This window comes from Saccopteryx leptura, chromosome 3 (assembly GCF_036850995.1).
Source record: "Saccopteryx leptura isolate mSacLep1 chromosome 3, mSacLep1_pri_phased_curated, whole genome shotgun sequence".
In the NCBI taxonomy this organism is placed as follows: Eukaryota; Metazoa; Chordata; class Mammalia; order Chiroptera; family Emballonuridae; genus Saccopteryx; species Saccopteryx leptura.
Genome location: NC_089505.1, coordinates 149,204,546 through 149,228,940, shown reverse-complemented (window position 1 = coordinate 149,228,940; position 24,395 = coordinate 149,204,546).

The window sequence follows — 24,395 nt, the reverse complement described above, 5'->3', positions numbered from 1 at the left end:
CAGATCCATTTATGTTGTCACAGAAGGTAAGATTTCCTTCTTTTCTATGACCATGTAGTATTCCACTGTGTAAATGTACCACTGTTTTTTTATCCATTCCTTTATTCATGGGCACTTGGGCTGTTTCCAGATCTTGGTTACAACAATGAAGATAAGGGTGTGTATATTCTTTTGAATTAGTGTTTCAGGATTCTTAAGATATATTCCCAGAAGTGTGATTGCTAGGTCAAAAGGCAGTTCCATTTATAATTTTTTTTTACCATACTGTTTTGCACAGTGGCTGCAGCAGTCTGCATTCCTACATTCTTGCCAGTAGTTGTTTGTTGATTTATCGATGAAAGTCATTATGTCAGATATGAGGTGATATCCCGCTGTAGTTATAATTTTCATGTCTCTGATGATTAGTGACCTTGAACATTTTTTTCATATATCTATTGGCCATCTGTGTGTCCTCTTTGGAAAAGTGTCAATTCAGGTTCTTTGCCCAGTTTTTAAATTGGATTGTTTGTCTTCCTAGTGTTGAATTGTATAAGTTCTTTATATATTTTGGAAATTAACTCCTTAGGATATATCAGATGTATCATTGGCAAATACATTCTTCCATTCAGTGGGTTTCCTCTTCAGTTTGTTGATGGTTTCTTTTGCTGTGCAAAAGTTTTCTAGTTTGATGTAATTCCATTTATTTTTAATTTTTTTATTTCCCTTGCCTGGGGAGATATATCAACAAAAATATTGCTGCAGAAGATGTCTGAGATCTCAATGCCAATATTTTCTCCTAGGATTTTTATGGCTTTGTGACTTATATTTAGGTCTTTCATTCATTTTGAGTTTATTCTTATACATAGTGTAAGTTGCTGTCTAGTTTTATTTATTAATTTTTGCATGTATCTGTCTAATTTTTCCAATGCCATTTATTCAAGAGACTTTCTTTACATTATTATATGTTCTTGCCTCCTTTATCAAATATTAACTGACCACAAAGGTGTGAGTTTATTATTGGGTTATCTTTCTGTTCAATTGATCTATATGCCTGTTCTTATGCCAGTACCAAGCTGTTTTGCTTACAATGGCCTTGTAGTATAGTTTTGTCTATTATGCTTACAGCTGCATTTTTAGAATACATAGTAGTCACTAATTACCTTTTTGATAAATAAATGAACAAGTATAAGTAGTAGTACAAACTACAAGCTCTTGTTTTACCGGGTATGACTAGGATATATACATATACACAGTGGCAACAATCAAAATAGTTTCTAAACCCCACTTTGGATATATCATGATACATGATAAATTCTGAATAATAACCTAGTTTATGCTTGATCAGAAACCTCATGGTACATAATTTTACATAATATATTTTTAGAAGTCATTGATTCATCCAAAACTCCTTCTTTTGTACTTACCTTAACCATCAGCTCTGCAAGGTCATAGCAGCTACATTTGTACTGAGTTCCAACTTCTCTGAAACAGGGTAACAGTTAGAATTAGATTGTTTCTCTTCCTTTCTCTCTCTCTCTCTCTCTCTCAAACTAATTCAGGTGGGAAGGAGAGTAGGACTTGTTTGGAAGCTGTTAACAAGAGGCAAGAGTTCTTTTAGTTTGTTCTTCCATCCTTAAGATAGGCTTGTACTTCATAATACAATATGTTTGCTTAAGCTCCAGGCATCAAGTTCACATTCCAGTTAGCAGAAAGGAAGAAAAATCAGGATGGGTCTGGAGTATCCTCTTGTCAGGAAGCAAGTGTATGTCTAATGTTACTGGTGGCAGAATTAAAAATAGAAAAGAAGCAGCATGTGGAGCTCCCACTGCTCAATTTGAGCATCACAAAAATAATAGTAATTATGATTAATCAACACAAGTAAAATCTAGAATAGGGTAAGAATTCATAATGATGCTAAAAAAGAAAGTTAATAAAAATATAAAAATATAAATATTATATTTCTTTAGATAATTCTATTTAAGTGATAAATGAATTAAGAGTGATAAAGCTGGCAAGAAGCATACAGAATATTCTGATACTAATAAAGATGGAATTTAGTCTCTCTCTTACAATATTTTTTCCCTATGAGCCAACTTAATGTCATTTATAGATATTGTGATTAAAATATTGTGATTTTGATAACATACATCTATAAAACTATATTTTTCTAACTCTAGCTTAGTTAAATTCAGAATTAGTAAGACTGCATACATTTAAACCAAAATTCATTTTTTTTTTGAGTTTGGGATCTGAATTAAGAATATTTTAGGACTGTGTTTTCTTTTTTTTTTTTTAAACCATTTCTTTTTTTTAAATTTTATTTTAATTTTATTTATTCATTTTAGAAAGGAGAGAGAGAGGGAGGGAGAGAGAGAGGAGAGAGATAGAGAGAGAAGGAGGGAGGAGCAGGAAGCATCAACTCCCATATATGCCTTGACCAGGCAAGCCCAGGGTTTCGAACCGGCGACCTCAGCATTTCCAGGTCGACACTTTATCCACTGCACCACCACAGGTCAGGCCCAAAATTCATTTTAACATTTGAGGGATTGGTGGTATGTCTGTTTCATGATAGGGTGGAGGCATGCCTTATATATTCTGTATGAAATTTCTCCCTATATCTGATTTCAACTCATTACAGATAATAATATGAAAGGTTTGAAAGGCAAATAATAAAAGAATACAAATTACTTTGCAAACACACTCATCTGACTTTTAAGAGATGTAAATAATCAATAAAGCTTTAGAATAAGTTTCCACTAATAAAAGATGACTTGTGGATTCATGCCAAAACAAACAGTGTAAGAGATACAGCATATTGCTGACTTTGGTTTAAAAGTCTCATTTAAGAACATCCTTATAGAAATATAAATGGATATATTTTTCTGGATCTATCCCAGGACTACAAACTAATAAATATGAGCATACTAATATGTGCAAGAATAGGTCTTGCTTTCTTATCTTTATGAGTTTATTCTTACATAACTGGAATAAATCATTTGAAAATTTACTTCAGGATAAGTAAAATATTTGGTCATTCCATTATGTAGCTGACTTAGGAAATGTTTCTTAGAGAAAACACAATTTTATTTTTATATCCTGTCAGTGAAATTTAGACCAAAAAATTACTATTTCAAGCTATATTACTTTTGCCTAAGCCAAAAATGTCAATTTTATTTTCACTGTTCATAACACCTTTCACTTTTGTTGCTTAATTTCAAAGTACTGTCTTCAACCTTTCAATGTGCCTATAAGGCAAAGTTTTTAGGTCCAGTATGTTTCTTTTCAATGTTACATACACAAAAAGAATATTAATTACTAAGAGTTTGCATTGTGCGCCTTGTGGTGAAATCTTATTGCTAAGGAAACACTCCGTAGAAGGCCAGCCTGGTGAAGAAGTGGGAAAAACATGAGCTTTGAATTAAAAGCAAACAAACAAAACCCTGGGACTAAGTTCTGTCTATTTTTATAACTGTGTTGTCTTAGATGGGTTCCTGAATTTCCCTGAGTCTTACTTCACTAAGTTGTGAGGAAATATTATACAGAGATTAAAATGCTGGACATTAAAATCTAACTGAATGGATTTTAATCCTCCCTCACTGTGTGATTTGGGGTAAAGTACTTAAACTCTTTTAGCCAAATGCTCCACATGTAAAAGGGGTGTAACAGTTGTAGCTGTTTCACAGAATTGTTTAATTCACGAAAAGTATTTAAAGTAAAGCCTGTCCTAGCGTAATTTTTTTGTATATAATAACTATTATGATATCTAAATATTCCTTCCTTATTATTTCTACTGTTTCCATAAAGTGGAGAGAACTGTATGTAATTTATAGAAGATTAAGTTAAATAATATATATCAATTGACCATAATGGTGCAGAGTAGATGTTCAATAAATGTCAACTATTATCTGTGAAATACTTTGCAAGTACTGTATCATGTGCAGAGTGACTAAGATAATAAATTTTAAAGTCCAGCACAGAGAACAGAACAGAATAGATGCTCAATAAATGTTAGTGCCAACCTGGAAATGTTTTTTTTTCCACAGACTTAACTGTTAAAAGATATGATAAATGTTAAAAATGGAATTCCACTTATTAGGAATCTTCCTTGTCTCTTTAATGTCATGGCATTTTAAGAACAAGTCAGTCATCGTTCATGTTGAAATTAGAGAAAACCACCCTGATGTCAATTTGAATACCTAAAGAATTACCTTCCAACTAAAGAATGAAATCGCCCTCCCGTGCTCGTGATGCTTTCAAATTCTCCTTCACTCTTTGACATCGGTGAGAGGCTTACAGAGACTTTTCACTATTTCTTCCTTTCCGTGAGCAGCTAGCTTTCTTTGGGACATCCATCTTCTGTGTGAAACTGCTGATGCTATTTGCCTCGGAAAGAACTTCATTTTTTCCTTTAAATTTGCAGCAACCAAAATCAGTCACTCCCTGGTGCCCCACCAGGACTCTGGAGACATAATCACTATCCACCCATGCAACAGATACCTCACCTGGTTTCTGCATACATTTAATGGGGAAAACCACATTTGGGACTGAGAATACAGGGTTGTAAGCCTTGGGGGTTGATGGAGAGGAACGGGGGGAATTCTGGAAGAGTTCCAGACAATCTGTTTATTTTTATTTTTTATTTTCTATGTGAATAGTATGTATCTCCCAGTACCACAGCATGCATGCTGCTGCCAAAACTACTTACGCACTAGCCTCATTTCCTGGGCTGAGAGGCATGCTACTCCATTTGCAGTGATTATCAACATTCTTTACACCAAACTGCCCTCAGAGAAGGGGACTTGGCAGGGCTCAGCAGCAGTGTCAGCAAGTTCTCAGTTTCTGAATTTCAGTTTCAAGAATGGGAGGTTTCAGAGTCCAGAACTAGGGATATTTTGCTCCACATCTGCTTCCCTCTGCAGGGGGTAAGGGGGGGGTAGACTGGGAGGGAGGGGGCTGGGTCTCTCTGGTGATTGTTTCCATTGTCTGCCTCCAGCTCCTAGGGAGGCAGAAAAGCCTAATGGAAAGAGCGATGGCTTTGGGGTTAGTCAGACCTGTGTTCACATCTCAGCTACGTTCTTATTTGTGTGTACTTGGGCAAATCACTTCAATCTCCCCAAGGCCCATTTTAGCCATCTATAAAATGGGTTTCATAGTTATAGAATTTGTAGTGTTGGTGTGAGGTTTAAATTACACAATCATGGAGAGGCATTCAACAGATGTTCTTTTTCTCTTCAACTATTGCTCCACGGCCATGAGATAGACACACACGACTCTCTCTGCGACCCTGAGCATGGGTGGATTCCTTTACTGTGTTTGAAAGCTTGTGTCTGCTGAAGAGCTATCAGGGAAATAACTAATTGATCATTATTGAAAATATCCTTATTCTACAGGTTACATGAACCTTAGTGACAATAGTGTATAGGGATTAAATCTAGTGGTTTCTAACTCCAAACTCCATCCTCCTCACTTCCCATCCCTGACATCGTCCTACCACTAGTGAAAGTTGATGATGTCTGACTACTCCTGCTGCTGTAGTCTCCATGCTATCCAGCCTTGGACATCATGTTCTGTAGCAGCTGTTGCAGCTGTCAGAACCTGTCAGAAATGACCAGCTCTTGATGTCTCAGGTACCATGACTGTCAGCTTTGCTGATGGCATTTGTCATCAAACTTTTCAACTTCTTGCTGACTTTCTCATGATGTCTCCTAGCATTCTCACCACCTGGATCTTCTCAGTCAGGGAAGCCCTTCTCCTTACAATGATTAAAGGTATAGCCCAGCTCTAGGCTTTAGGGCAGGGGTCCCCAAACTATGGCCCGTGGGCCGCATGCGGCCCCCTGAAGCCATTTATCCAGCCCCTGCCGCACTTCCCGAAGGGGCACCTCTTTCATTGGCGGTCAGTGAGAGGACGCAAAGCGCGGCATCGCTCACATACAGTACTACTTCCGGTGACGCAGGACGCATGCATCATGGCTCCAGAAGCGCGTCATATCACTTGTTACGGCTAGCAGTGACAAATATGGAACTGGACATTGACCATCTCATTACTCAAAAGCAGGCCCATAGTTCCCATGGAAATACTGGTCAGTTTGTTGATTTAAATTTATTTATTCTTTATTTTAAATATTGTATTTGTTCCCATTTTTTTTTTTTACTTTGAAATAAGATATGTGCAGTGTGCATAGGGATTTGTTCATAGTATTTTTTTTATAGTCCAGCCCTCCAACGGTCTGAGGGACAGTGAACTGGCCCCCTGTGTAAAAAGTTTGGGGACCCCTGCTTTAGGGCTTTTCTGAGGAACTCAAAGCACACAGATTTCTGGAGGCTGGGCTGGTATTGTATGAGAGACATCCCTCAGGATTGTATGTAAACATACTTAGGATCTCTGAAACAGTCAGTATCCATGAGTTGGGCCTGATCACCTCAAATTCTGCTCTCTTCTACTAAAAAAAAGCCCAACTTAATTATTGTGTCTAAGGTATTACTTCAAGCTCAAAATATCTTCTTTGACTCCCAGGTGTAACTAACTCATCAGGGGCATGAAGAAGTAAATATCACAGGCCTCATCCATGTAACAATTTATCCTGGGTGAAGAGCTTTGTACTTTATCCTTGAACTTCAATTTTAATTATTTATAATTATATAGCTGCTGATGCCCTGGGTGGGGGGCAATTGTAAATAAAGACAAAAATAAAGTAGAATTATCTTGATAGACAATGGACAAGTCTCTAGACCGGTAAATGCATCTCAAAATCATGGAAGCTTAGAGTGCACTGTACAATTTCACATCTGAAAGAAATTAATAACAGAAATATTAAGTGATAGCAATTAGTAACAGAACTAGTAAGAGCATAAGACATGCACTTGCTGATATCTTCATGGAAGAGGAATAAAGACTTTTGAAAGATTGAGCAATTTTTTGAGAATTACACACAGAGAAACTTTTAAGCTCTTCATTATCTTTATTAAGTTATTAACATTGTCTGGAGGGCCTGACTAGTATGGGCCAACCAGAGACAAGACATGTAGAAAAAAAGAAAATAAGAGAATGCATACTAAGAGACATTGTATCAATCACTTGCGGCTTAGATATGTAGTTATAAAATGTATAATATAAACTGCCACCCTTTTGAGAATAAAGGGACACCATTACAGTGACTACAATGAAACTTGATCAGATGTAAAATTAGAACGTATGGGCACCCTAAGCTTAGTGCCACACCAATTGTTCGTGAGGATTGATGGATATACACACCAAATGTATGCCTATATATGACTTATAAGTTACTTCGATTGCTCATACTTAAGTTAATGTTGGCAAACTGTATATTACTTACTCCATAGTAAAGATTCAAGTCATTTAATATTTTTGTTGTTACACATTTTCAAGTTACAGGAACCCCTTTAGGGATTGTTAAAGAAAGATACTTGAACTTTTTGAAATTTGTAGTCCTTATATTTGTGCTCAAAGAATTCTTAAAGAAGCATTAACAATAATTTTATAATTTGAAGTATTAGTTTCCATCAACTTCATTTTACTTCACACTCTGAAAACTCTGGAATAAATCTGATGATTGAACTTTTGAAGTATTGGAGTATTAATATTTATGCAACCTACTTAATTTTAATTCACTACTGAGATTTAATTATTTTAGTGCCCCTTTTAGTTATAACAGACTTTAAGATAAATATTAATTTATTTATCTATTTTTGCATGCATTATACTATTTTGTGGTTAAAAGAAAGTATATTTGTATTTTAGTTTGAATTAGAGAAGGAATAAGTTTTGACTTATTTTATAGGCCAAGAGATTTTTACCCTGACCCTATAGCCTCAAGATAATATTTAGCTCTCCAAGGTAAGTCATTTTCTAATGTGCATAAAGTCATTTACCTTAGGAATACTACATTTTTTCTTAGCCAAAGGCATGAGAAATGATATGCAGAAAAAGTTAAATAAAAGGACATTGATTCTGACAGCATCGATGACAGCACATTATAAAATAAAAGTTTGTTCTTTATTCTAAAATCCACTGCATCTTAAATTACTCAGATGTCGAGTAAGTGAATAAAATGTTTCAACTTTATTTTCTCAGCTCAGCAGGTAGTTTTTCTGCCCATCCCATTTCTGCCCAAACCAGTCATAAACCTGGAAGAATTAAAGATAAAATGCCACATCCCTCTAGGTACTTACAGCAAATAGTGCACGGCCTGCTTACCTCTACCCCTTCTTCATAAATTGAAGAAAGTCACTCTGTACACATCTACTGTTGGCATCCTGCCATTCCTAATATCAAATAGATTACTTTACTCATGGGGCATGTCCTTTTCTCTCTCCTTTCCAATTACATCTGATTGGCTTCCCAGTAACCTTATTCTTGAATATGTATAGCTAAAACAGGGGCCTACAATTTTTCTCTTCTAGCCAAAAAAAAATTTTTTAATAGAACCTTAGGAAAAGCTTTTTTTATTTACTAAACTCACAGAGAAAGAAGTACTTTTCCAACAAAATAATGATCTCTTTTTGCTTATTAGCAATATATTTACAGTTAGGTTGTTCCTGCTTATACCATATTATCTGATGTCACTTGTAATAAGTTCATGGCTAGTTACTGTCTCTTTCCTTCTTGAGTTTTGGGAGGAGCTGGAGAGATTATTGCTGCATAGCAGCAAGGGAAACAACCACTCATTGATTTTCCTGGAGTTAAGAGTGAGTATGTAAAAATGTTCTCATTTCTTTCACAGGAAAAAAAGATGGAGGGTTCTGTTTCTCACTTATCACTAGTCAAAGAGAATTACACATCTCAGGAGCAAATTGAAAAGTTAGGAGGAAGAAGTATTTTCAGGACTACAAGCTCTCCAGGTGCTGAAGGGATTGAGCACATCGGATCCGATGGATGTCTCGATATAGACCTACATGAAAATGTGCATGAAGAAATAGGCATCGATTTTAAACTGCATGCCACAAAAGCCTAAAAACAAATGCATGATTTTCCATCTTCTGACTTAGATGGAAAAACATGTGTTTCGCTCACAATCTTGTCTAAGGGAAATGTGAACTCACAGCCAATTGCATTCACATGCAGTCCCTTTTTTTTTCCTGCTGAGATTGCTTTCAAATGTAAGTATAACATATGTTGTTCTGTTAGAAAAAAAAATAATAAAGTGAACTTTTACAATGTAAATTCCTAATATATAGGATTATGGGAAAGAGTCATATTGTATAAAACAATGCATAGTTTTCTATCGAGGTCGATGCCCAGGGATGGGGCTGAGAGAGGAGTGATTTGACCCCCACATAGTTTACATTACCCCACGGTGCCTGCCTCTGTGTCAGAACAACTTTCCTCCGTCAGGGTGGAGAGAGTCAGGCTCAGTAACCACATTAAGAAGAATAATAGGCCAATGGTACATGTGTTGACAGATGTTTCTTACCCAGTGGAAGAGAGATAGAGGAAATTAGATGATGAATTTTAAGGACTAAAGCATACATTGGAGTTTTTCTAAATCTCTAAGTATTGTGTTCTTCCTGAGGTCACCAACTATGTGTTGGCTGCTTTTGGTGATGCTGAAAGGTCCTCAGAGGCTAAATAAATGAGCTCTGGAATTGCTCCCATGATGAACCACTAACCAATTTGTCTCAATTGGCACTTGAATGTAAAATTAAAAATAAAGGTCTTCTGGACTGCATTGTGGCTTGTGGAGAGGACTGAATGATTTATCCTCACTCATTTTCTCCACTTTCCATGCTAAAATATTTTTACATGGTCAATAAATTATGAAGGCTGACATTAACAAGATGAACTGTGGATGAAAATATGTAAACCTGAATATTTATAAGAATATGGAATTGATATTTTAGTTTTTCTCCAACCAGTTCTGGGCTGTGGGATTTCAGTTAAATAAGGGCATCTAACTTAATTCAGATTAATTTAGGTAGAGGCTCTGAAGGTTGATAAGATATGGGTCACTAATAGTGGGAAAATGGGTGCTTAGGTACTTTGGATATTTTAGTGAAAGTTGGAGGTGACATATTTGGAACAAACAGGAAGAGGCACTCTCATTTTGTGATGTTGACTTGGGGCCATGTGTGAGTTCTAACCTGCTGGTGATGTCTACTTACCGTTCAAAGGATCAGGTTGGCATTTGGTAGAGGTTGCTGAGGGCTGACACTGCAAGCTGGCTCAGTGATGGAGACATAGTCTAAAAAAACAAATAGAAGGAAGATTCATTAAGGTATAGTCCTTTAGACAGTGGAGGGAAGCTAAAATAGTCTACTTGAAGAAGGCTATATGACTTACTACTGAGAAAAAAACCCCAAATATTTTGAAAAATCAAAATATTACAAAGGGATCATTAAAAAATGCCTGTTTTAGTAGATAACAAGGAATAGCAGTGCAAGTAGCTAATATTTGGAACTTTAAGTTTATAAGCTTTGTCTTCTGCTTGTTATATTTCAGTTAACTCTTGAAACTACTATGCGATGAGCATGTCTCAGGTCCTCTCTAGGTTTTGGGTTATGGGCTCTGTCTGGCATTTGTGGAAATAATAATAAATATGTGTTGAGCCTCTGTAAGGCACAGTCTCTGTCCTATGTCTTCAATTCAGTATACAGCAGGCAATTAAAAATGTCCGGGAAGAAAATTATTGCACACTTCATACTATATTGACTTATACCTGGATTTTGCATAATAAATAATATGAAAGCTCTAATGTTTTACAGTTCTGAGCAGATAACCTAATATACTTCCTGGAATCCATTAGTATCTAAATACTTTTTATTTTTTAGATACCAACTTTCTAAGCTCAAAGAAACTTACATAACAAACACTTGAAATGTGTTAGATGGTTGTGACCTCATGAACATTGAAATAAGAGATAATGAAACTTATTTTTAGCAGAGTACTGAGAGGGGCCCCATGGACTAATTTTTGCTAATGGCTGCTCATATAAAAATTGAAGGTGTGCTAATACGGCATATTCCAAAGTCTGATTGTTATTTAGCACTTTATTTTAAATGCTTCAAACATCATCCAGAAATATTTATTAAGTGCATATATGTGCAGGGCAAGGCTGTCTGAGTGTTAGATAAACTTTGTAGATCCAAGAAGTGAAAGAAGTGAATAATTTCAGCCTTCAGCACATAGTGAGTGAAGGCCACTGTTCCCTAGTATTGAACAGAACTGAGCATGATTTGCTTAGTTCTTTCCACCAAATGTTTTCAGAGTTTTAAAAACTGGGGATTAAATTTTTACTACCTAAGTCACCTTCTTACACACTACAGTTTAGATATACAAAATTGAGAATATAAAATGACCTAAGTAGTTTCATGACTGTGGGAAGATAGCCCTAGATCAATGTAGTGCAAATTCCTTCCTTTGCTGTATAAAAGTTGTTTGGTGGGATTTGTTTGGTAGGATATGTTGGGTTGTATGGACAATTTTTTTTGAGGCATGTAGTAGACAATTTTATTTGCATTAAAATTTATTAATTGAATTTATTCGGGTGACATGGTTTGCGAAATTTCAAGTGTACAATAAAACATCATTTGTACACAGCATGTATGCCTTCTGCCCCAAGCAAAGTCTCTTTCCATTCCCCTTTTTGGCCACTTCCATCTACTCACATCCCCCTTTCCCTCTGACTATCACTGCACTCTTGTCTTTGTCTATGTGTTATGTATATATATTTATTAACTAATACCTTCATCTTCTTTCATCCAGTTTTCTGACTCACCTCCCCTCTGACCGTCGTCAGTCTGGTCCATACATCCATGCCTTTGTTTCCATTCTGTTTATTAGTTTATTTCATTCATTAGATTCCACATATAAGTGAGATCACATAGTACTTGTCTTTCTCTGACTGGCTTATTTCACTTAGCATAATATTTTCCAGGTCCATCAACGTCATAAAAGGTCAGATTTCCTTCGTTTTTACTGCCATGTAGTATTCTATTGTGTAAACATACCACCTTTTTTTTTTTATTCATTCCTTTACTGATAGGCACTTGGGCTGTTTCCAGATCTTGGTTATTGTAAATAAAATGGCAATAAACATAAGGGTGCATGTATTCATTCAAATTAATGTTTTGGGGTTCTTAGGATATATATCTAGAAGTGTAATTGCTGGATCAAAAGACAGTTACATCTTTAATTTTTTTAGTATATGCCATACTGTTTTCCACAGTGGCTGCACTAGTCTGCATTCCCACCAACATTGCACAAGGGTTCCCTTTTCTCCAGACCCTGGCCAGCACTTGTTGTTTGTTGATTTGCTGATGATAGCCATTCTGGCAAATGTGAGGCGATATCTCATTATGCTTTTAATTCTAATCTCTCTGATGATTAGTAACATTAAACACTTTTTCATGTATCTATTGGCTATCTGTATATCCTGTTTGGAGAAGTGCCTATTCAGATTCTTTGGCCATTTTCTAAATTAGATTGTTTTTATTCCTGGTGTTGAGTTGTGTAAGCTCTTTATATAATTTGGAATACTCCTTATTAGATATTATCATTGACAAATATGTTCTATCACTCAGTGGCTTTCCTTTTCCTTTTGTTGATGGTTTCTTTTTTGTGTGCAAAAGCTTTTTAATTTGATGTAATCCCATTTGTTTATTTTTTCTTTGCCCAGTAGACATACTGGCAAAAATATGGCTATCAGAGATGTTGGAGAGTTTACTGCCTATATTTTCTTCTAGGATTTTTATGGTTTTGTTACTTATATATAAGTCATTTTAAGTTTATTCTTCTGTATGGTGTAAATTGGTAGTCTAGTTTTATTTATTTATTTATTTATTTATTTATTTATTTATTTATTTTTGCATGTCTCTGTCCAATTTTCCCAACATCATTTATTGAAGAAACTGTCTTTACTCCATTGCATGCTCTTACCTCCTTTGTCAAATATTAATTGACCATAATGGTGTGAGTTTACTTCTGGACTCTGTTCTGTTCTGTTGATCTGTATGCCTGTTCTTATACCAGTACCAGGTTGTTTTGATTACAATAGCCTTGTAATATAATTTGACATCAGGTGTTGTGATATCTCCAACTTTGCTCTTCTTTCTCAAGTTTGCTGAGGCTATTTGGGTTTTGTTTGTTTGGGTGGTTAGTTGGTTCTATATAAATTTTTGGAATATTTATTCTAGATCTGTGAAATACACCATTCATGTTTTAATTGGAATTGCATTGAATTTATAGATTGCTTTGGATAATATGGACATTTTAATGATGTTAATTCTTCCTATTCATGAACAAGTATATGCTTCCACTTATTTATATCTTCCTCAATTTCTTTTTTTAATGAACTATAATTTTATATTGACACTTTTTATTTCTGTACTTTATTGTGTGGGGTAGGATTTTCCCAACTAAGAGAGCTACCCTCTATAGACATATAGTATTCTGGTTATTTTTATTACATTGGGATAGAAATACCAGGATATCAAAAGATTAGGCAAAGGACTTTATATGTCCTGAACTCTTAATCAAATTTAGTGCCCTGTAATTTCATATAAAATGTGGAAATCTTAATCATCAGAATAATCTGACATTGTCTCAGAGCTGGTCAAGGTTATTAATGATGATATTGGGGGCAAAAGGTTTTTAGCCATGTATGATAGCCAAAACCCTATAAAAATTTCCTAGTGACCAAAAAGGAGTGAGATGCTCTGATTGTTCTCTGACTTTTTTTTTCTGAGAGAAAATAAAGAAGTCTGTAGAAACATTTGTTTATAACTTCTTTTAGATTTCCTTGGAGAAAGGACAGGTTTCTCCTTCTTCTATCCATAGTTAAAAGCATAACTAAAAAAAGCAAAAAAATAATACACAGCAAAGGGCTTTCACCAAGATATTTGCAGGTATTGCTTTTTCTTCTTCTCTGAAAATAGGCAACTTAAATTTAGGAAAAGGGTTAATGGTTTCAGCATACCTTAAGAATGATGGTGATAATTTAATAGACTCATTATAAAGGGGTGTCACAGGTGTAAAGTCTCAGTCTCTGTACAATTAGTTTCATAAGTAATTTGGCTAAAGTTCAGATGTGTTCTAATCACCAAAAGTAATCAAAAAAAGATCACATTGTCCTTACTTTGATATTTATTTTATTTACCCAATGATTTATTTAATTCTTCTCTAGTAGAGACCCTTAACAGTATATATAGAAAAAAATACATATTTATTCAACAATAAGCCATGTGAACAAAGAATAAGCACAAGCATGCATTATTATTGTACCAGATTTTACTTTTAGTATTACATAAAATAAAAACCAAAGCCATGAATTAAAATAGTTACATTAGAAAAATTTTATAATAATTAAATAAGGTATTTCTGTAAAGCCTTGCATAGTGCTTGACATATGTAGATGCTTAATAAATCTTTAACAAAATCTTTATTTGTAAATGGTATTGATTACCTATTAAGGGACAGTGAACTGCTTCCCTATCTATAATATTTCTGGTGGTAGGGGTTGCATTTTATTAGTCTTCATATCCACTAATGTCCAAAGCTGTTGTTTGAAACTTCCCTCATTTCCCTCTTGTGTCAAAGCCACTAGTTGTTTGATTTTATGACTTTCTTTTTCTTATTTTACTCTATTGGCTAGAACACATACATAATACTTTCTTTTTCTCCCTTTTCAAAATTGTTAATGAATCTCCACCATTCAATTAATTAACACATTCCTGACCTCATATATATATGCATTTGTGTGAGAACATTTAAGTTCTACCCTCAGCAAATTTTAATTACATAATACTGTGTTATCAACTAGTCACCATGTTTTACATTAGCTTCCCCAGATCTTATTCATCTGATAGCTGAAATTTTGTACGCTTTTAACAACCTTTCCTTAGTTCACCCATCACTCAGCTCTAGCAATCACTTTTTTACTTTGTTTCTGTGAGTTTGTTTTTTTTCTTTTAGATTTTATATATAAATGATACCATGCAGTTTTTCTCTGCCTGACTTATTTCAATAACGCCTTCGTAGCTTGTTTCCAAAGCCAAAGCTTTAGTGAATAATGTACAATGACGTGGAACTGCAGATATCTTTTGATATTTTGTTTTTATTTCCTTTGGATAAATACCCAGAAGTGAAATTGCTAGATCATAGGATAGTTTTATTTTTAACTTACTGAGGAACCTCCATACCTTTTTCCATAGTGGCTGCATCAATTTACATTCCCAGCAGAGCACAAAAGTTCCCTTTTCTCCACATTGTGGGAACACTGAAGTGTTTTTTGTTTTATTTTGTTTCATTTCCTTTGCTTTATGTTGTTTTGTTTTAAATAATGGCCATTCCAACAAGTGTGAGGTAGTAGATACCTTATTGTGGTTTTAATTTCCATTGCTCTGCTGGTGAGTGATGTTGAACATCTTGTCCTGTATCTGTTGGCTGTTTGTATGTCTTCTTTGGGAAAATGTCTCTAAAGATCTTCTGCCCAATTTTTAATCAGATTATTTATTTTTTTACTATTGAGTTGTATGAACACTTTATATATTTTGATTATTAAGTCTTTATATATTTTGAATATTTACTGAATATAGAATTTGCAAGTATCTTCTTTCATTCCATGGGTTCCTTTTCATTTTGTTGATGGCTTATTTTACTATGCAGAAGTTAGTTTGATGCAGTCTCACTTGTTTTTGCTTTTGAGAGAAAGAGAGAGAGAAATGTTGAATTGTTGTTCTACTTATTTACATATTCATTGGTTAATTCTTGCTTGTGCCCTGACTGAGGATCAAACTCACAACCTTGGCGTTTCAGGATCACACTCTAACCAACTGAGTTATCCAACCAGAGTAGCTATGTGTCCCTTTTTATGCCAGTGTCATACTGTTTTGATTTCTTTAGGTTTGTAATAGACTTTGAAATCAGAAAGCATTATTTATGCCTGCAGATTTGTTCTTTCTCAGGATTGCTTAGGCTATTTGGGGTCCCTTGTGATTCAATACAAATTTTAGGATTGTTCTATTCTCTGTATAATGTCACTGGAATTTTGACAGGGATTGCACTTAATCTATAGATTGCTCTTGGTAGTAGGGACATTTTAGCAATGTTAATTTTTCCAATCCATGAGTTTGTAATATCTTTACATTATTTGTACTGTCTTCAATTTTTTTTATTAATGTCTTATAGTTTTCAGAGTACAAGTCTTCTATCTCCTTGGTTAAATTTATTCCTAGGTATCATATTCTTTTTGATGCAAATAAAAATGGGATTGTTTTTTAATTTCTCTTTTTTTATTAGTGTGCAGAAACACAACAGATTTCTCTATATTAATTTTGTATTCTGCAACTTTACTGGATTTTTTATTAGTTTTAATAGTTTAGCTTTCAGTGGAATCTTTGGGGTTTTCTATATATAATATAATGTCTTGGCTGCCACATTTAATGGTCTTCCTAAAGCTCTTTCTATTTTTATATTTCCTTTTATAATATCATGTTTTTGTGTAGAAAATATATCTTCAAAAGCCATTCCAAAGGTACCTATTAGAATTAGGTCTATTTAAAAAAATACTTCTTGTTCTTTAAAATAACAACTTTCTTTAGCATTGTTTTTTTTTTCCTTTTTCTGTTTGTATATCTTTGTTTCTGTTTTATGTTCTACAATTTCCTTAAATGTCTGTGGATCCTTCATTGAAAATTTATATCTAAGAAAGAGGTAATAAATAGCTACAGTAGAGCTCTAGATTAAAAAATAGGTCTTGTCAACTATTATGCTTCAGGTTATTGGCTAAGGACCTGTTTATTATATCAATGGATCTCCAAATGTAAGAGCACAGAGTCTTTGCGCTGGAGCCATTCAACTTCTTCAGTGAAGAACCCTTCCAAACCTGGACCTCCTGGGAATGAAGGCATGAGAAGAAAGATGCTTGGCTTCTGGGAGTTCTGTGCCATGGGGGTATAAGAATTTGAAGGCATCACACACAGAGTTTAAATTAGTATCCTTGTTTTCAGTGCCAAGTCCCAAGTCCTGAGCCTCTCCAGAGTTCCGGAAACGATGATTTGCTTTCTGGCTGTATTCCCATCTCTGCATACTCTGTGCTTCATCTATGTTGCTTAATCAGATACCACTGCTCTGTTTCTGTTTTCCAACAATTTCATTGACAACTTGCAACTGTTAAGGGGTCTCCCTCCCCAATCCTCTGTCCTTGTAGGATTATTCTGCTTATTTATTTTTTAAAATTTCTTTACTATGCTTTTACCAGGGTCTCAAAGAATGAGGATATTAGCATGCAGACACCGTACAGTATTGATACAGAAGTCTCAAAAAGGTTTCATATAGTGCACTTATTTTAGTCACTTAATAGTAGATACCTAGGGCACTATGTTTAGAAGAATTTTAAAACAATATTTGGGCTACCTGATGGGGCACAGAAAGCGAGAGAATTAATACCTGTGCAATGTAATGCTGTCCTTATATACGTCATGATATGTACAAAACTAATTACTCATAATGTACATTTCTGCACAGGATGTATGTAAAAAGAAAATTTGAAGCTAGAATAGAATAGAAAATAATTAAAATGTGCAGAGTGGACATACAATCTCATTTATAAGTTTATAGCTTTTTATTATAGAGAGATATAAGCTGAATGAGCAATCAAAAGTTTGTAAGTACCCTTGTAGTTTGAAAGACTTCCTTTTAAGTGAAAAGGTACTGCCTTTTAGAATTGGTGATTGTCCCCAGAACTTATACAAACTTAAAAAATAAATAGAATCACGAAGGGTTTACATAAATTTATGGACTGTGGGTTTTTAGCAGTGAATAAAGGAAAGTGGGGTACTTACTGATTTACTTACTTCTAAGATAAAAGACCTTGTAATTATGAACATGATATATTGATATCACTGTTAATTTTATAAGAATGGGTCTAATCAACATGACATTTTTTTGTAATTATTATCCAGAGATATTAACTTCTTAATGCATCTTTTACCCAGGTAGAAAACCATACAAGCTTTGCAGTGATCTTAAGAAACCATGTAAGGTAATAGAATGGGTACTGAGGTAAGTACTAGAACACGTGGATTCCTGTCTTGGGTAAACAGACAATTCACTAAAAGCCTGGGCTAGTCATTTAGACCCCTCAGCAGGACTTAATATTTAATAAGTGATGAGATTGTTACAATTCTATGACTTTAAGACTTACAGGAAAAATCATACATCCCACCTTTCTTGTCTACAGGCTGCATACCTCGTAGCTAAAAGGCTACATTATACAGCATAGACCTAAGTACTACTAAAATTTGCGAGCGTAACCAAATGCCCCAAATACTTATTACAGTCACTTCTTTATTACCCATGTTAATAGACAGAACAAAAAAAAATACAGTATAATCTTTTTAAAGCAGATGAACTTTTAAAAATGTACTTGGCTTGAGATAGCATCACACTTAATAATATTTTTTATGAGAAATTTCTTTCCAGGTTATGTTTTACTTTGGCTAATATAAAAGTTGGTGGGTATTTCCCGAGAACACAATTTCAGATTTGGAGCAGGCAACCTTAGAATCACTTGGTATGAAATGTTTTAGATTTGCTGTTAATAATCCCCAGAGAGAATGATCTGCAGCTGGATAAAATTAATAATAACAATGCCTATGTTCTATAGCAATTTGTGGTGGTTTTAAAAGATTTCTGCAATTCTTTGACACTCTTCCCATGAATGGGTAGAGTATGAGCCCCCCCATCAATTGGAGGAGGGCAGTGAATAAAAGGCAGAGGAAGTGAAGCTGTGTAACTTCTGAGTGAAGGTTAAGAATGGCTATGCCTCTTCTGCTAGTTTTTCTTGAGATACTATTTGCTGAAGCTTAGTCATCATGTAGAAAGTACAGCTATCCCAAGGCTGCCATGTGGAGAGTTGGATTGGAGTGATGACATTTGCAGAGAGACAGACCCAGCACCCCTAGTCCCAGATGTATGCATCTTTCCAGCCCAGGCATCCTTAGTGAAGAAATTCTAGAGCCGACTGAAGCCCTAGTCCAGTAGTGGGATTCAGCCGGTTCACACCAGTTGGGCAAAACCAATACCTAATTTTTTATTGAGTTTGGCGAACTGGTTGTTAAAGTGGCACTTGTAGTCAGGGTTCTCTCTAAGGTGCGGCTTTTCAAAGATGAACATAATATGTTCAGAGAAGAGAAGCTGCCTGTTTCTAATATATCAAACACAATGACTAGTCTAATCGGCCTACCTCTAAAGGAATGGGATCCTACTAGTACAGTGAAAAAATGGTTAAGGATAAATCACACAGATGATGATGCTCAGATAAAAGCAAAGAAAATTGCAAGTGAGGGTGCCACTCAAGAAACAATATGAAAATATCTTAAATAACATTTATTGCTGTCAGGTATTATTTAATATTTTTTCATTAATACTTTGAAACTCTTATAGCAAAATCTAATTTTGTGTACCTCTTTTATTGTTCTTATTTAAGTATTAAATGCATGAAATCATTAACTACCTTTCAGTATATTGCTTTTTTTTATACTTAAAACAGTCATTAGAGCAGAGAACTAGTTGTTAAATTATTTGAATTTCACCACTGCCTTGTCCCTGTCTGACTTCAACCCCATGAGATAACCCAAGCAAAAATTGTCTAAGTAGGCCTTATCAAAACAAAGATTATCAAAATAAAAAATTGTTACTGTTTTAAGTCATTGTTTTAATGGGTTGTTTAGCAGCAATAGTTCACTAGAAGACTATTTAAAAATTTCTTTTATCTCCTGATTTTTCCTGGACAGGCAAGCTTACATTCCTATTTCCTAGATAAGGAAATTGAGACTCATCTCAAGGGGCTTAAAGGGACTCATCCCAGAGAAATTAAATGGATAGGTGCGCTAGTCTGGTCCAAATTCCTCTTTCCACCAATGAGGACAGTGAGGATCAGAGAGGTGAGATGATTTACAAAAGTCACAGAGCCTGTCAGTGGAAGTACTGAGACTTTTTTCAGTCCTCTTTCCAGTATGTAATTAGCTTTGTGTCCCCTGCTCTATAACAACCACAGTCGCTTTTCTTCCAGGGAAATAGAAGTGGCCAGGATCACTTTTATATTCAGGTCATGTTTTCATCAAATCCTTAGAAATTGTGGAAAGTGCACAGGCCGTTTGGTGACAGAAGAATTTAGTTTCAAATCACCTTGCTGGCTGCGTGCTCACAGTTACTTAATTTTTCTAAACCACATCTTTATTATCTATAAAGTTGGGGTTAACATGCTTCCTTTGAAGTATTATTAGGAAAACAAGATATAATAAATATTAGTTGCTTGGCACAATATAAGTATTCAATAGATGCTTCTAGTAAAAAGTGTCTTATAAAATAATTTTTATTATCATCATTGTAGTGATAATAAAAAAATTTTAGGCCCTCAGAGGGCCTAAAATGATACTATTATAGTATAGTTATATAGTAACTGTGGTTTAGTTTATTTAATCTTCACAGTCAGCACAGGAGGTAGGTGAGGAATTAAGCATGGAGTGGTTAAGTAATGTATCACTGTTGGTTGGGATTGGAATCTTGGCAGAGTAGTAAGGAGAAGAAAAATGATATCTTAGCATAGTGGTAAAACTATATATTTTTGTTAGTGTTTGACCTCCCCTTAAGCCCCTTTTTGGGAAATTAAGATTAGTATGCCTGATAACAGCCAAGTCTTTCACCAAACCAGATCATTTGCCAATCTTGCTGGGAAGTAAATCAGATTCTATGTAATTGCATCTCATATTCATGTTGTATTAGAGAGGGTCTTTCTGGGATGTGCTGTCTAAGGTCTTCGGTGTAATTTTCATGCTCCAGATAAGGGCCCCTAACCTGAAGTGTGCAGACTCTAATAACTTTAGAGGTGTGTTTGCAAACTGAAGCAGCAAATACCACCATTAGGGGCTATTCAGGCTCAGGGTAAACCTGAAATATCTGAATTGCACTATAATTTTTAGATTTATGATCCAAGATTTTTTAGTAACTTGTCTTTATTGTGATATTACAGCTGTCTAATACATGTAGATTACATTACTTTAAAAAAATCTTGTGGTCTTTCTATTATTAAAAAACCCAGCCATTGGTCAATGGTCACATTGTTCTTTAGTACATAATGTAATATGGTTATTATTCTAGTGCAAATTTCTAGTATGCAAGTATCTTATAAAGTTGTATGTTGTCACAAAGTGATTCTAATAGTTTTGATCATTTCTTATAGCAGCTTACCAAGAATTGCTCTCTGGAAAAGAGTCTGGGAAAATCAATAATGTACATTTTACTTGCAAGTTCTTGATTACTCAGAACTCAATTATTATAAGAACTTATAGATTATCCTATATATCCTGCTTTCCATAAACATATTCAGACCCTTATTATTCCCTGTAGCTCAGATTGTAAATAAGAATCCATTGCTTGACTAATAATGTGTATGCTTTTAATTCAGGAAAGGGAAACTTATGATTTAGCATGTCTGTAAATCAATACCAGCCTGTTACTTTGCTAGAAACAGTTGGTGTTTATATGATATCATCTAAGAACCCTGGGAAGCTAAGTGTTCCCCTCTAAATTATTTCCCTAAATAATTTAGTCATGTCAAAAATTTTGTTAATGAAAATTAATTCCTACAGTTTTGACAACACAAACACATAGAAATACTGGGTAAATAATTTAAATACACAGAAAACAAGAAGAGTAACATACATGTGTTAGAATTAAGAATGAACAATAGCCATCATGATAATCCGGTGACCCCATGAAGCCATGAACCAGGAGGACATAGTACCTAGAGGACCTAAAATCTACTCATTAAAAAAAATGTTGACTACACAAAGAAATTATTCATCAAAAAATGGAGAAATAACAAAACAAAAAGGAGAATTTGTACCCTAAAAACCTAAAAAGAAAGAGCCATTTCAAAAATCCTATAATTAAATATATTTAAAGTGATTCAAGAGATAAAATAAGTAAGGATTTTTATAAAATTATAAAACACTACAAGAACAGAACAATAGTATTTGGAAAAGGTCATTTTGGAAGTTTATTATTATTTTTCCATTGATTTGAAAGAGAGAGAAAGAGATGAGGGGACAAGAAAGAGGGAGAGGAGAAAGAGAGAGAGAGAAGCATTAACTTGTTGATCCACTTAGTTGTTCCATTTAGTTGTGCACTCATTGGTTGCTTCTCATATATGCATTGACTGGGGGTCAAACCCACAACCTCAACTTCAGTGCTCCACAAAATGTTCTGTCCCTGAGCTACCTGGCCAAGGCCTAGACATGGAAATTTAAAAGTCAATGACCATCCTGTGAGGAAACTCACACCATCATCCCCTCTAACAGAGAAAGAAACTAAGACTCAGGTGGTTAAATAATTTACTCAAGTTCACATAGCTTATAAATGGCAGAGCTAGACTTGAACCCAGATCTCTCTGACTCCAAAGTTTATCTTTGTAACTATCATGCTAGAGTGCCTAACAAAAGTATAAATTCTATAACCAGCATAAGAGTGTATATATAGAAATATAACCATATGTATATATATATCTTTATATGTTTATCTATATAAAGATGTACATATGCAGACACCAGGACATAGTAAAGTAATAGTGGTTGATTTATTTGTGATTTTTCTTGGAATGCAGAATTTTCTACATTATACATTATAATAGAATAATATACATACCTTAAATTTTCCTTCGGTAGATATATTGGATGAAGCAAACAATAAAAATTGAAATAAAACAATAAAAACTCAATGATAAGGATTAAAAGCAGATTGGATTCAGCTAGAGAAACAATGTGTGGTACAAAAAATAGACTTAAGAAATTATCAGGAGGAAAGAAAGGTAGGTTATGCATTCTACTTATAAGTTTAGTGGCTGCCCTTATACTTTTAACATGTGTGCGTGAATTTTACATAATTTAAAGTTAATATCCTTAGCTTTTTCCCAAACAACACAAGTTCCAACTTTTAATTCTGATTATTTTTTTGTTTCACATATAATTCTTGCAAGCATTTTATTTCTACTTTCTTAATATGGCATTATTGTTATTATTTATATTTCTTATACTGTCGATTCTTGTTTAGAGTTAATCACTGCTTAAAAAATATAAATCACAATTTATATTTTCACTTTTTATTCTCTTAAAATATACTGTAGAAGTATTTCATAGCAGTGTAACAAGTAACAACAAACATAGTAGTTTAAAACAGTAGTATATCTGCCTGACCAGTGGTGGTGCAGTGGATAGAGCATTAACCTGGGATGCTAATGTCTCAGGTTTCAGATCCTGAGGTCACCGGCTTGAGTGTGGACAGGATCATCAACATGATACAAAGATTCCTGGCTTGAGCAAGGAGTCACTAGCTCAGCCTGAGCCCCTCAGTCAAGGCGCATATGCAATGCAATCAATGAACAACTTAACTGACACAACTACTAGTTGATGCTTCTCATCTTTCTATTTTCTTGTCTCTCTCTTTCTAGCAAAAAAAAAAAGTAAAGCATACATCTGTCATCTTTGCTTCTGCAGATGGGGAGTCCAGACACAGGCCAAAAAGGCTGAACCTCTGCTCACTTTCTCAAAAGGTTAAAATCAGGTTATCAGCTGGGTTGCACTTCTTTCTGGAGACTCTAGAAGAGCGTGTACTTCCAAGATACTTTAATATGTTGGCAGAATTCAGGTCTTTGTGGTTATAAGACTTAGATTTCTATTCTATTATAGATGTTGGCCAGGGGTCACTCTTAGCATGTAGAGCAGGGGTAGTCAACCTATTTATACCTACCGCCCACTTTTGTATCTGTTAGTAGCAAAATTTTCTAACTGCCCACCGGTTCCACAGTAATGATGATTTATAAAGTAGGGAAGTAACTTTACTTTATAAAATGTATAAAGCAGAGTTACAGCAAGTTAAAGCATATAATAATAATTACTTACCAAGTACTTTCCTGCAGATTTTCGCTATTTTTGGCAGAATAAATCTTTATAAAACAACTTACTATAGTTAAATCTATCTTTTTATTTATACTTTGGTTGCTACGCTATCGCCCACCATGAAAGTTGGAACGCCCACTAGTGGGCGGTATGGACCAGGTTGACTACCACTGATGTAGAGGATGCCCACAATCTTTTGTAACATGTCATTTCCACATACCCTTGCATACTTTGACTGTCTTTGACTTCCTCTGTCTCTGACCCTGGGCCCAGATTTTAAAAACTCATGTTATGTTCTCCATATCTTAAGATCAGCTAATTTGGGGGATGACAGTACATCAACAAAATTTTATTTATTCATTTATTTATTTATTTTTGAGAGAGACAGAGAAAGGGAGAGAAATGAGAAGCATCAACTAATAGTTGCAGCACTTTAGTTGTTCATTGATTGCTTCTTATATGTGCCTTGACCTGGAGCCTCCAACCAAGCAGTTACCCCTTGCT